Source organism: Garra rufa, unplaced genomic scaffold (assembly GCF_049309525.1).
Source record: "Garra rufa unplaced genomic scaffold, GarRuf1.0 hap1_unplaced_002, whole genome shotgun sequence".
Taxonomy (NCBI): Eukaryota; Metazoa; Chordata; class Actinopteri; order Cypriniformes; family Cyprinidae; genus Garra; species Garra rufa.
Genome location: NW_027394277.1, coordinates 8,956,878 through 8,970,463, shown reverse-complemented (window position 1 = coordinate 8,970,463; position 13,586 = coordinate 8,956,878). Strand labels below are relative to the sequence as shown.

The following is a 13,586-nucleotide window of genomic DNA, read 5'->3' as shown; positions in this document are numbered from 1 at the left end:
TTTTCTTCACTATTTATATAATATGCTGGCTTTTAGAAAGACGTGTTTTAGCGCTCTATTTATTACAATCATTTAAATGTATTATAGAGTTTTAAGTGTTTTACATGTTTTTTAGGCCATTTTATTACTCTTAACATTTTAAGTGTATGTGTCTTTCATAAATGGATGGTTAGCCTGTCATGTGACTAGACACATGACAGGAAGCAGGAAGTAGAACTGCATAAGAGAGCAGCATTACAAACAACGGACAGTCACCAAACTGTTGGATTGAGGAGTTGCTAATCTTAGAGCTCACCTTTCCATTCACCACCTGCAAACTTTGGATTAAACTTTCTGTTGATTGTACATGCACTGGTGGACACTCACGTTGGACTTATCAACACACTGGGATTCTTGGACTGTTTTAGGGTATGGACAAATGAACTGTATTCTTTTAACAGAGTTTACCTAGTTTTATCGTGTTGTTTTAAAGTCTTTTATGTGAACCTTGTAAATACACCAAATCTATTTAAACCAATCTTCTTTTATGTCTCATTCTTTTAACCACTAGTCATCTCTCACAGTTAAATCTGATCCCATTTTAGTCTTGTAACTCGGCTGATAAGGCTGATTGTTACACTTGGATGGGAGACCGCCAGGAAATACCAGGTGCTGTAAGCTTTTGCCTTTTCTTCACTATTTATATAATATGCTGGCTTTTACGGAGGCTGATCTTTAAATAGCCCACTTTTTGGAGCAGCCATCGCTTATGGCCATACTGCGCTGAGAGCGCCCGATCTCGTCTGATCTCGGAAGCTAAGCAGCGTCGGGCCTGGTTAGTACTTGGGTGGGAGACCGCCTGGGAATACCAGGTGCTGTAAGCTTTTGCCTTTTCTTCACTATTTATATAATATGCTGGCTTTTACGGAGGCTGATCTTTAAATAGCCCACTTTTTGGAGCAACCCTCGCTTACGGCCATACCGCGCTGAGAGCGCCCGATCTCGTCTGATCTCGGAAGCTAAGCAGCGTCGGGCCTGGTTAGTACTTGGTTGGGAGACCGCCTGGGAATACCAGGTGCTGTAAGCTTTTGCCTTTTCTTCACTATTTATATAATATGCTGGCTTTTACGGAGGCTGATCTTTAAATAGCCCACTTTTTGGAGCAATCCTCGCTTACGGCCATACCGCGCTGAGAGCGCCCGATCTCGTCTGATCTCGGAAGCTAAGCCGCGTCGGGCCTGTTTAGTACTTGGATGGGAGACCGCCTGGGAATACCAGGTGCTGTAAGCTTTTGCCTTTTATTCACTATTTATATAATATGCTGGCTTTTAGAAAGACGTGTTTTAGCGCTCTATTTATTACAATCATTTAAATGTATTATAGAGTTTTAAGTGTTTTACATGTTTTTTAGGCCATTTTATTACTCTTAACATTTTAAGTGTATGTGTCTTTCATAAATGGATGGTTGGCCTGTTATGTGACTAGACACATGACAGGAAGCAGGAAGTAGAACTGCATAAGAGAGCAGCATTACAAACAACGGACAGTCACCAAACTGTTGGATTGAGGAGTTGCTAATCTTAGAGCTCACCTTTCCATTCACCACCTGCAAACTTTGGATTAAACTTTCTGTTGATTGTACATGCACTGGTGGACACTCACGTTGGACTTATCAACACACTGGGATTCTTGGACTGTTTTAGGGTATGGACAAATGAACTGTATTCTTTTAACAGAGTTTACCTAGTTTTATCGTGTTGTTTTAAAGTCTTTTATGTGAACCTTGTAAATACACCAAATCTATTTAAACCAATCTTCTTTTATGTCTCATTCTTTTAACCACTAGTCATCTCTCACAGTTAAATCTGATCCCATTTTAGTCTTGTAACTCGGCTGATAAGGCCGATTGTTACACTTGGATGGGAGACCGCCAGGGAGTACCAGGTGCTGTAATCAGCCGAGTTACAAGACTAAAATGGGGTCAGATTTAACTGTGAGAGATGACTAGTGGTTAAAAGAAAGAGACATAAAAGAAGATTGGTTCAAATAGATTTCAGGTGCTGTAAGCTTTTGCCTTTTCTTCACTATTTATATAATATGCTGGTTTTTAGAAAGACGTGTTTTACCGCTCTATTTATTACAATCATTTAAATGTATTATAGAGTTTTAAGTGTTTTACATGTTTTTTAGGCCATTTTATTACTCTTAACATTTTAAGTGTATGTGTCTTTCATAAATGGATGGTTGGCCTGTCATGTGACTAGACACATGACAGGAAGCAGGAAGTAGAACTGCATAAGAGAGCAGCATTACAAACAACGGACAGTCACCAAACTGTTGGATTGAGGAGTTGCTAATCTTAGAGCTCACCTTTCCATTCACCACCTGCAAACTTTGGATTAAACTTTCTGTTGATTGTACATGCACTGGTGGACACTCACGTTGGACTTATCAACACACTGGGATTCTTGGACTGTTTTAGGGTTTGGACAAATGAACTGTATTCTTTTAACAGAGTTTACCTAGTTTTATCGTGTTGTTTTAAAGTCTTTTATGTGAACCTTGTAAATACACCAAATCTATTTGAACCAATCTTCTTTTGTCTCATTCTTTTAACCACTAGTCATCTCTCACAGTTAAATCTGACCCCATTTTAGTCTTGTAACTCGGCTGATAAGGCCGATTGTTACACTTGGATGGGAGACCGCCAGGGAGTACCAGGTGCTGTAATCAGCCGAGTTACAAGCCTAAAATGGGGTCAGATTTAACTGTGAGAGATGACTAGTGGTTAAAAGAAAGAGACATAAAAGAAGATTGGTTCAAATAGATTTCAGGTGCTGTAAGCTTTTGCCTTTTCTTCACTATTTATATAATATGCTGGTTTTTAGAAAGACGTGTTTTACCGCTCTATTTATTACAATCATTTAAATGTATTATAGTGTTTTAAGTGTTTTACATGTTTTTTAGGCCATTTTATTACTCTTAACATTTTAAGTGTATGTGTCTTTCATAAATGGATGGTTGGCCTGTCATGTGACTAGACACATGACAGGAAGCAGGAAGTAGAACTGCATAAGAGAGCAGCATTACAAACAACGGACAGTCACCAAACTGTTGGATTGAGGAGTTGCTAATCTTAGAGCTCACCTTTCCATTCACCACCTGCAAACTTTGGATTAAACTTTCTGTTGATTGTACATGCACTGGTGGACACTCACGTTGGACTTATCAACACACTGGGATTCTTGGACTTTTTTAGGGTTTGGACAAATGAACTGTATTCTTTTAACAGAGTTTACCTAGTTTTATCGTGTTGTTTTAAAGTCTTTTATGTGAACCTTGTAAATACACCAAATCTATTTGAAACAATCTTATTTTGTCTCATTATTTTAACCACTAGTCATCTCTCACAGTTAAATCTGACCCCATTTTAGTCTTGTAACTCAGCTGATAAGGCCGATTGTTACACTTGGATGGGAGACCGCCAGGGAGTACCAGGTGCTGTAATCAGCCGAGTTACAAGACTAAAATGGGGTCAGATTTAACTGTGAGAGATGACTAGTGGTTAAAAGAAAGAGACATAAAAGAAGATTGGTTCAAATAGATTTCAGGTGCTGTAAGCTTTTGCCTTTTCTTCACTATTTATATAATATGCTGGTTTTTAGAAAGACGTGTTTTACCGCTCTATTTATTACAATCATTTAAATGTATTATAGAGTTTTAAGTGTTTTACATGTTTTTTAGGCCATTTTATTACTCTTAACATTTTAAGTGTATGTGTCTTTCATAAATGGATGGTTGGCCTGTCATGTGACTAGACACATGACAGGAAGCAGGAAGTAGAACTGCATAAGAGAGCAGCATTACAAACAACGGACAGTCACCAAACTGTTGGATTGAGGAGTTGCTAATCTTAGAGCTCACCTTTCCATTCACCACCTGCAAACTTTGGATTAAACTTTCTGTTGATTGTACATGCACTGGTGGACACTCACGTTGGACTTATCAACACACTGGGATTCTTGGACTGTTTTAGGGTTTGGACAAATGAACTGTATTCTTTTAACAGAGTTTACCTAGTTTTATCGTGTTGTTTTAAAGTCTTTTATGTGAACCTTATAAATACACCAAATCTATTTGAACCAATCTTCTTTTGTCTCATTCTTTTAACCACTAGTCATCTCTCACAGTTAAATCTGACCCCATTTTAGTCTTGTAACTCGGCTGATAAGGCCGATTGTTACACTTGGATTGGAGACCGCCAGGAAATACCAGGTGCTGTAAGCTTTTGCCTTTTCTTCACTATTTATATAATATGCTGGCTTTTAGAAAGACGTGTTTTAGCGCTCTATTTATTACAATCATTTAAATGTATTATAGAGTTTTAAGTGTTTTACATGTTTTTTAGGCCATTTTATTACTCTTAACATTTTAAGTGTATGTGTCTTTCATAAATGGATGGTTGGCCTGTCATGTGACTAGACACATGACAGGAAGCAGGAAGTAGAACTGCATAAGAGAGCAGCATTACAAACAACGGACAGTCACCAAACTGTTGGATTGAGGAGTTGCTAATCTTAGAGCTCACCTTTCCATTCACCACCTGCAAACTTTGGATTAAACTTTCTGTTGATTGTACATGCACTGGTGGACACTCACGTTGGACTTATCAACACACTGGGATTCTTGGACTGTTTTAGGGTATGGACAAATGAACTGTATTCTTTTAACAGAGTTTACCTAGTTTTATCGTGTTGTTTTAAAGTCTTTTATGTGAACCTTGTAAATACACCAAATCTATTTGAACCAATCTTCTTTTGTCTCATTCTTTTAACCACTAGTCATCTCTCACAGTTAAATCTGACCCCATTTTAGTCTTGTAACTCGGCTGATAAGGCCGATTGTTACACTTGGATTGGAGACCGCCAGGAAATACCAGGTGCTGTAAGCTTTTGCCTTTTCTTCACTATTTATATAATATGCTGGCTTTTACGGAGGCTGACCTTTAAATAGCCCACTTTTTGGAGCAACCCTCGCTTACGGCCATACCGCGCTGAGAGCGCCCGATCTCGTCTGATCTCGGAAGCTAAGCAGCGTCGGGCCTGGTTAGTACTTGGGTGGGAGACCGCCTGGCAATACCAGGTGCTGTAAGCTTTTGCCTTTTCTTCACTATTTATATAATATGCTGGCTTTTACGGAGGCTGATCTTTAAATAGCCCACTTTTTGGAGCAACCCTCGCTTACGGCCATACCGCGCTGAGAGCGCCCGATCTCGTCTGATCTCGGAAGCTAAGCAGCGTCGGGCCTGGTTAGTACTTGGTTGGGAGACCGCCTGGGAATACCAGGTGCTGTAAGCTTTTGCCTTTTCTTCACTATTTATATAATATGCTGGCTTTTACGGAGGCTGATCTTTAAATAGCCCACTTTTTGGAGCAATCCTCGCTTACGGCCATACCGCGCTGAGAGCGCCCGATCTCGTCTGATCTCGGAAGCTAAGCCGCGTCGGGCCTGTTTAGTACTTGGATGGGAGACCGCCTGGGAATACCAGGTGCTGTAAGCTTTTGCCTTTTCTTCACTATTTATATAATATGCTGGCTTTTAGAAAGACGTGTTTTAGCGCTCTATTTATTACAATCATTTAAATGTATTATAGAGTTTTAAGTGTTTTACATGTTTTTTAGGCCATTTTATTACTCTTAACATTTTAAGTGTATGTGTCTTTCATAAATGGATGGTTGGCCTGTTATGTGACTAGACACATGACAGGAAGCAGGAAGTAGAACTGCATAAGAGAGCAGCATTACAAACAACGGACAGTCACCAAACTGTTGGATTGAGGAGTTGCTAATCTTAGAGCTCACCTTTCCATTCACCACCTGCAAACTTTGGATTAAACTTTCTGTTGATTGTACATGCACTGGTGGACACTCACGTTGGACTTATCAACACACTGGGATTCTTGGACTGTTTTAGGGTATGGACAAATGAACTGTATTCTTTTAACAGAGTTTACCTAGTTTTATCGTGTTGTTTTAAAGTCTTTTATGTGAACCTTGTAAATACACCAAATCTATTTAAACCAATCTTCTTTTATGTCTCATTCTTTTAACCACTAGTCATCTCTCACAGTTAAATCTGATCCCATTTTAGTCTTGTAACTCGGCTGATAAGGCCGATTGTTACACTTGGATGGGAGACCGCCAGGGAGTACCAGGTGCTGTAATCAGCCGAGTTACAAGACTAAAATGGGGTCAGATTTAACTGTGAGAGATGACTAGTGGTTAAAAGAAAGAGACATAAAAGAAGATTGGTTCAAATAGATTTCAGGTGCTGTAAGCTTTTGCCTTTTCTTCACTATTTATATAATATGCTGGTTTTTAGAAAGACGTGTTTTACCGCTCTATTTATTACAATCATTTAAATGTATTATAGAGTTTTAAGTGTTTTACATGTTTTTTAGGCCATTTTATTACTCTTAACATTTTAAGTGTATGTGTCTTTCATAAATGGATGGTTGGCCTGTCATGTGACTAGACACATGACAGGAAGCAGGAAGTAGAACTGCATAAGAGAGCAGCATTACAAACAACGGACAGTCACCAAACTGTTGGATTGAGGAGTTGCTAATCTTAGAGCTCACCTTTCCATTCACCACCTGCAAACTTTGGATTAAACTTTCTGTTGATTGTACATGCACTGGTGGACACTCACGTTGGACTTATCAACACACTGGGATTCTTGGACTGTTTTAGGGTTTGGACAAATGAACTGTATTCTTTTAACAGAGTTTACCTAGTTTTATCGTGTTGTTTTAAAGTCTTTTATGTGAACCTTGTAAATACACCAAATCTATTTGAACCAATCTTCTTTTGTCTCATTCTTTTAACCACTAGTCATCTCTCACAGTTAAATCTGACCCCATTTTAGTCTTGTAACTCGGCTGATAAGGCCGATTGTTACACTTGGATGGGAGACCGCCAGGGAGTACCAGGTGCTGTAATCAGCCGAGTTACAAGCCTAAAATGGGGTCAGATTTAACTGTGAGAGATGACTAGTGGTTAAAAGAAAGAGACATAAAAGAAGATTGGTTCAAATAGATTTCAGGTGCTGTAAGCTTTTGCCTTTTCTTCACTATTTATATAATATGCTGGTTTTTAGAAAGACGTGTTTTACCGCTCTATTTATTACAATCATTTAAATGTATTATAGTGTTTTAAGTGTTTTACATGTTTTTTAGGCCATTTTATTACTCTTAACATTTTAAGTGTATGTGTCTTTCATAAATGGATGGTTGGCCTGTCATGTGACTAGACACATGACAGGAAGCAGGAAGTAGAACTGCATAAGAGAGCAGCATTACAAACAACGGACAGTCACCAAACTGTTGGATTGAGGAGTTGCTAATCTTAGAGCTCACCTTTCCATTCACCACCTGCAAACTTTGGATTAAACTTTCTGTTGATTGTACATGCACTGGTGGACACTCACGTTGGACTTATCAACACACTGGGATTCTTGGACTTTTTTAGGGTTTGGACAAATTAACTGTATTCTTTTAACAGAGTTTACCTAGTTTTATCGTGTTGTTTTAAAGTCTTTTATGTGAACCTTGTAAATACACCAAATCTATTTGAAACAATCTTATTTTGTCTCATTATTTTAACCACTAGTCATCTCTCACAGTTAAATCTGACCCCATTTTAGTCTTGTAACTCAGCTGATAAGGCCGATTGTTACACTTGGATGGGAGACCGCCAGGGAGTACCAGGTGCTGTAATCAGCCGAGTTACAAGACTAAAATGGGGTCAGATTTAACTGTGAGAGATGACTAGTGGTTAAAAGAAAGAGACATAAAAGAAGATTGGTTCAAATAGATTTCAGGTGCTGTAAGCTTTTGCCTTTTCTTCACTATTTATATAATATGCTGGTTTTTAGAAAGACGTGTTTTACCGCTCTATTTATTACAATCATTTAAATGTATTATAGAGTTTTAAGTGTTTTACATGTTTTTTAGGCCATTTTATTACTCTTAACATTTTAAGTGTATGTGTCTTTCATAAATGGATGGTTGGCCTGTCATGTGACTAGACACATGACAGGAAGCAGGAAGTAGAACTGCATAAGAGAGCAGCATTACAAACAACGGACAGTCACCAAACTGTTGGATTGAGGAGTTGCTAATCTTAGAGCTCACCTTTCCATTCACCACCTGCAAACTTTGGATTAAACTTTCTGTTGATTGTACATGCACTGGTGGACACTCACGTTGGACTTATCAACACACTGGGATTCTTGGACTGTTTTAGGGTTTGGACAAATGAACTGTATTCTTTTAACAGAGTTTACCTAGTTTTATCGTGTTGTTTTAAAGTCTTTTATGTGAACCTTATAAATATACCAAATCTATTTGAACCAATCTTCTTTTGTCTCATTCTTTTAACCACTAGTCATCTCTCACAGTTAAATCTGACCCCATTTTAGTCTTGTAACTCGGCTGATAAGGCCGATTGTTACACTTGGATTGGAGACCGCCAGGAAATACCAGGTGCTGTAAGCTTTTGCCTTTTCTTCACTATTTATATAATATGCTGGCTTTTACGGAGGCTGATCTTTAAATAGCCCACTTTTTGGAGCAGCCATCGCTTATGGCCATACCGCGCTGAGAGCGCCCGATCTCGTCTGATCTCGGAAGCTAAGCAGCGTCGGGCCTGGTTAGTACTTGGGTGGGAGACCGCCTGGGAATACCAGGTGCTGTAAGCTTTTGCCTTTTCTTCACTATTTATATAATATGCTGGCTTTTACGGAGGCTGATCTTTAAATAGCCCACTTTTTGGAGCAACCCTCGCTTACGGCCATACCGCGCTGAGAGTGCCCGATCTCGTCTGATCTCGGAAGCTAAGCAGCGTCGGGCCTGGTTAGTACTTGGATGGGAGACCGCCTGGGAATACCAGGTGCTGTAAGCTTTTGCCTTTTCTTCACTATTTATATAATATGCTGGCTTTTACGGAGGCTGATCTTTAAATAGCCCACTTTTTGGAGCAATCCTCGCTTACGGCCATACCGCGCTGAGAGCGCCCGATCTCGTCTGATCTCGGAAGCTAAGCCGCGTGGGGCCTGGTTAGTACTTGGATGGGAGACCTGCTGGGAATACCAGGTGCTGTAAGCTTTTGCCTTTTCTTCACTATTTATATAATATGCTGGCTTTTACGGAGGCTGATCTTTAAATAGCCCACTTTTTGGAGCAATCCTCGCTTACGGCCATACACTATTTATATAATATGCTAGCTTTTAGAAAGACGTGTTTTAGCGCTCTATTTATTACAATCATTTAAATGTATTATAGAGTTTTAAGTGTTTTACATGTTTTTTAGGCCATTTTATTACTCTTAACATTTTAAGTGTATGTGTCTTTCATAAATGGATGGTTGGCCTGTTATGTGACTAGACACATGACAGGAAGCAAGAAGTAGAACTGCATAAGAGAGCAGCATTACAAACAACGGACAGTCACCAAACTGTTGGATTGAGGAGTTGCTAATCTTAGAGCTCACCTTTCCATTCACCACCTGCAAACTTTGGATTAAACTTTCTGTTGATTGTACATGCACTGGTGGACACTCACGTTGGACTTATCAACACACTGGGATTCTTGGACTGTTTTAGGGTTTGGACAAATGAACTGTATTCTTTTAACAGAGTTTACCTAGTTTTATCGTGTTGTTTTAAAGTCTTTTATGTGAACCTTGTAAATACACCAAATCTATTTGAACCAATCTTCTTTTGTCTCATTCTTTTAACCACTAGTCATCTCTCACAGTTAAATCTGACCCCATTTTAGTCTTGTAACTCGGCTGATAAGGCCGATTGTTACACTTGGATTGGAGACCGCCAGGAAATACCAGGTGCTGTAAGCTTTTGCCTTTTCTTCACTATTTATATAATATGCTGGCTTTTACGGAGGCTGATCTTTAAATAGCCCACTTTTTGGAGCAGCCATCGCTTATGGCCATACCGCGCTGAGAGCGCCCGATCTCGTCTGATCTCGGAAGCTAAGCAGCGTCGGGCCTGGTTAGTACTTGGGTGGGAGACCGCCTGGGAATACCAGGTGCTGTAAGCTTTTGCCTTTTCTTCACTATTTATATAATATGCTGGCTTTTACGGAGGCTGATCTTTAAATAGCCCACTTTTTGGAGCAACCCTCGCTTACGGCCATACCGCGCTGAGAGTGCCTGATCTCGGAAGCTAAGCAGCGTCGGGCCTGGTTAGTACTTGGATGGGAGACCGCCTGGGAATACCAGGTGCTGTAAGCTTTTGCCTTTTCTTCACTATTTATATAATATGCTGGCTTTTACGGAGGCTGATCTTTAAATAGCCCACTTTTTGGAGCAATCCTCGCTTACGGCCATACCGCGCTGAGAGCGCCCGATCTCGTCTGATCTCGGAAGCTAAGCCGCGTGGGGCCTGGTTGGTACTTGGATGGGAGACCTCCTGGGAATACCAGGTGCTGTAAGCTTTTGCCTTTTCTTCACTATTTATATAATATGCTGGCTTTTACGGAGGCTGATCTTTAAATAGCCCACTTTTTGGAGCAATCCTCGCTTACGGCCATACACTATTTATATAATATGCTGGCTTTTAGAAAGACGTGTTTTAGCGCTCTATTTATTACAATCATTTAAATGTATTATAGAGTTTTAAGTGTTTTACATGTTTTTTAGGCCATTTTATTACTCTTAACATTTTAAGTGTATGTGTCTTTCATAAATGGATGGTTGGCCTGTTATGTGACTAGACACATGACAGGAAGCAGGAAGTAGAACTGCATAAGAGAGCAGCATTACAAACAACGGACAGTCACCAAACTGTTGGATTGAGGAGTTGCTAATCTTAGAGCTCACCTTTCCATTCACCACCTGCAAACTTTGGATTAAACTTTCTGTTGATTGTACATGCACTGGTGGACACTCACGTTGGACTTATCAACACACTGGGATTCTTGGACTGTTTTAGGGTATGGACAAATGAACTGTATTCTTTTAACAGAGTTTACCTAGTTTTATCGTGTTGTTTTAAAGTCTTTTATGTGAACCTTGTAAATACACCAAATCTATTTAAACCAATCTTCTTTTATGTCTCATTCTTTTAACCACTAGTCATCTCTCACAGTTAAATCTGATCCCATTTTAGTCTTGTAACTCGGCTGATAAGGCCGATTGTTACACTTGGATGGGAGACCGCCAGGAAGTACCAGGTGCTGTAATCAGCCGAGTTACAAGACTAAAATGGGGTCAGATTTAACTGTGAGAGATGACTAGTGGTTAAAAGAAAGAGACATAAAAGAAGATTGGTTCAAATAGATTTCAGGTGCTGTAAGCTTTTGCCTTTTCTTCACTATTTATATAATATGCTGGCTTTTAGAAAGACGTGTTTTAGCGCTCTATTTATTACAATCATTTAAATGTATTATAGAGTTTTAAGTGTTTTACATGTTTTTTAGGCCATTTTATTACTCTTAACATTTTAAGTGTATGTGTCTTTCATAAATGGATGGTTAGCCTGTCATGTGACTAGACACATGACAGGAAGCAGGAAGTAGAACTGCATAAGAGAGCAGCATTACAAACAACGGACAGTCACCAAACTGTTGGATTGAGGAGTTGCTAATCTTAGAGCTCACCTTTCCATTCACCACCTGCAAACTTTGGATTAAACTTTCTGTTGATTGTACATGCACTGGTGGACACTCACGTTGGACTTATCAACACACTGGGATTCTTGGACTGTTTTAGGGTATGGACAAATGAACTGTATTCTTTTAACAGAGTTTACCTAGTTTTATCGTGTTGTTTTAAAGTCTTTTATGTGAACCTTGTAAATACACCAAATCTATTTAAACCAATCTTCTTTTATGTCTCATTCTTTTAACCACTAGTCATCTCTCACAGTTAAATCTGATCCCATTTTAGTCTTGTAACTCGGCTGATAAGGCTGATTGTTACACTTGGATGGGAGACCGCCAGGAAATACCAGGTGCTGTAAGCTTTTGCCTTTTCTTCACTATTTATATAATATGCTGGCTTTTACGGAGGCTGATCTTTAAATAGCCCACTTTTTGGAGCAGCCATCGCTTATGGCCATACTGCGCTGAGAGCGCCCGATCTCGTCTGATCTCGGAAGCTAAGCAGCGTCGGGCCTGGTTAGTACTTGGGTGGGAGACCGCCTGGGAATACCAGGTGCTGTAAGCTTTTGCCTTTTCTTCACTATTTATATAATATGCTGGCTTTTACGGAGGCTGATCTTTAAATAGCCCACTTTTTGGAGCAACCCTCGCTTACGGCCATACCGCGCTGAGAGTGCCCGATCTCGTCTGATCTCGGAAGCTAAGCAGCGTCGGGCCTGGTTAGTACTTGGATGGGAGACCGCCTGGGAATACCAGGTGCTGTAAGCTTTTGCCTTTTCTTCACTATTTATATAATATGCTGGCTTTTACGGAGGCTGATCTTTAAATAGCCCACTTTTTGGAGCAATCCTCGCTTACGGCCATACACTATTTATATAATATGCTGGCTTTTAGAAAGACGTGTTTTAGCGCTCTATTTATTACAATCATTTAAATGTATTATAGAGTTTTAAGTGTTTTACATGTTTTTTAGGCCATTTTATTACTCTTAACATTTTAAGTGTATGTGTCTTTCATAAATGGATGGTTGGCCTGTTATGTGACTAGACACATGACAGGAAGCAGGAAGTAGAACTGCATAAGAGAGCAGCATTACAAACAACGGACAGTCACCAAACTGTTGGATTGAGGAGTTGCTAATCTTAGAGCTCACCTTTCCATTCACCACCTGCAAACTTTGGATTAAACTTTCTGTTGATTGTACATGCACTGGTGGACACTCACGTTGGACTTATCAACACACTGGGATTCTTGGACTGTTTTAGGGTATGGACAAATGAACTGTATTCTTTTAACAGAGTTTACCTAGTTTTATCGTGTTGTTTTAAAGTCTTTTATGTGAACCTTGTAAATACATCAAATCTATTTAAACCAATCTTCTTTTATGTCTCATTCTTTTAACCACTAGTCATCTCTCACAGTTAAATCTGATCCCATTTTAGTCTTGTAACTCGGCTGATAAGGCCGATTGTTACACTTGGATGGGAGACCGCCAGGGAGTACCAGGTGCTGTAATCAGCCGAGTTACAAGACTAAAATGGGGTCAGATTTAACTGTGAGAGATGACTAGTGGTTAAAAGAAAGAGACATAAAAGAAGATTGGTTCAAATAGATTTCAGGTGCTGTAAGCTTTTGCCTTTTCTTCACTATTTATATAATATGCTGGTTTTTAGAAAGACGTGTTTTACCGCTCTATTTATTACAATCATTTAAATGTATTATAGAGTTTTAAGTGTTTTACATGTTTTTTAGGCCATTTTATTACTCTTAACATTTTAAGTGTATGTGTCTTTCATAAATGGATGGTTGGCCTGTCATGTGACTAGACACATGACAGGAAGCAGGAAGTAGAACTGCATAAGAGAGCAGCATTACAAACAACGGACAGTCACCAAACTGTTGGATTGAGGAGTTGCTAATCTTAGAG

General features: G+C 39.4%; 13 non-coding genes and 1 pseudogene across 13 annotated transcripts; all 14 read left to right on the top strand.

Annotated features, from left to right (window-relative positions):
• Nucleotides 1–744: 744 nt before the first annotated feature.
• On the top strand, nucleotides 745–863 carry LOC141306642 (5S ribosomal RNA). The gene has a single exon (XR_012345600.1). It is a non-coding gene; the product is annotated as a 5S ribosomal RNA (ribosomal RNA).
• Nucleotides 864–947: 84 nt separating this feature from the next.
• On the top strand, nucleotides 948–1,066 carry LOC141308183 (5S ribosomal RNA). Its single transcript, XR_012347105.1, has one exon. It is a non-coding gene; the product is annotated as a 5S ribosomal RNA (ribosomal RNA).
• Nucleotides 1,067–1,150: 84 nt separating this feature from the next.
• LOC141306978 (5S ribosomal RNA) lies at nucleotides 1,151–1,269 on the top strand. Its single transcript, XR_012345933.1, has one exon. It is a non-coding gene; the product is annotated as a 5S ribosomal RNA (ribosomal RNA).
• A 3,745-nt stretch (nucleotides 1,270–5,014) lies between these two features.
• Nucleotides 5,015–5,133, top strand: LOC141307145 (5S ribosomal RNA). The gene has a single exon (XR_012346099.1). It is a non-coding gene; the product is annotated as a 5S ribosomal RNA (ribosomal RNA).
• Nucleotides 5,134–5,217: 84 nt separating this feature from the next.
• LOC141308181 (5S ribosomal RNA) lies at nucleotides 5,218–5,336 on the top strand. The gene has a single exon (XR_012347104.1). It is a non-coding gene; the product is annotated as a 5S ribosomal RNA (ribosomal RNA).
• An 84-nt stretch (nucleotides 5,337–5,420) lies between these two features.
• LOC141306976 (5S ribosomal RNA) lies at nucleotides 5,421–5,539 on the top strand. The gene has a single exon (XR_012345931.1). It is a non-coding gene; the product is annotated as a 5S ribosomal RNA (ribosomal RNA).
• Nucleotides 5,540–8,620: 3,081 nt separating this feature from the next.
• On the top strand, nucleotides 8,621–8,739 carry LOC141308262 (5S ribosomal RNA). The gene has a single exon (XR_012347184.1). It is a non-coding gene; the product is annotated as a 5S ribosomal RNA (ribosomal RNA).
• Nucleotides 8,740–8,823: 84 nt separating this feature from the next.
• Nucleotides 8,824–8,942, top strand: LOC141308223 (5S ribosomal RNA). Its single transcript, XR_012347146.1, has one exon. It is a non-coding gene; the product is annotated as a 5S ribosomal RNA (ribosomal RNA).
• An 84-nt stretch (nucleotides 8,943–9,026) lies between these two features.
• On the top strand, nucleotides 9,027–9,145 carry LOC141307106 (5S ribosomal RNA). Its single transcript, XR_012346062.1, has one exon. It is a non-coding gene; the product is annotated as a 5S ribosomal RNA (ribosomal RNA).
• An 832-nt stretch (nucleotides 9,146–9,977) lies between these two features.
• LOC141308261 (5S ribosomal RNA) lies at nucleotides 9,978–10,096 on the top strand. The gene has a single exon (XR_012347183.1). It is a non-coding gene; the product is annotated as a 5S ribosomal RNA (ribosomal RNA).
• An 84-nt stretch (nucleotides 10,097–10,180) lies between these two features.
• Nucleotides 10,181–10,289, top strand: LOC141307742 (5S ribosomal RNA; annotated as a pseudogene).
• An 84-nt stretch (nucleotides 10,290–10,373) lies between these two features.
• LOC141307121 (5S ribosomal RNA) lies at nucleotides 10,374–10,492 on the top strand. The gene has a single exon (XR_012346076.1). It is a non-coding gene; the product is annotated as a 5S ribosomal RNA (ribosomal RNA).
• A 1,613-nt stretch (nucleotides 10,493–12,105) lies between these two features.
• Nucleotides 12,106–12,224, top strand: LOC141306641 (5S ribosomal RNA). The gene has a single exon (XR_012345599.1). It is a non-coding gene; the product is annotated as a 5S ribosomal RNA (ribosomal RNA).
• An 84-nt stretch (nucleotides 12,225–12,308) lies between these two features.
• On the top strand, nucleotides 12,309–12,427 carry LOC141308222 (5S ribosomal RNA). Its single transcript, XR_012347145.1, has one exon. It is a non-coding gene; the product is annotated as a 5S ribosomal RNA (ribosomal RNA).
• Nucleotides 12,428–13,586: the final 1,159 nt, after the last annotated feature.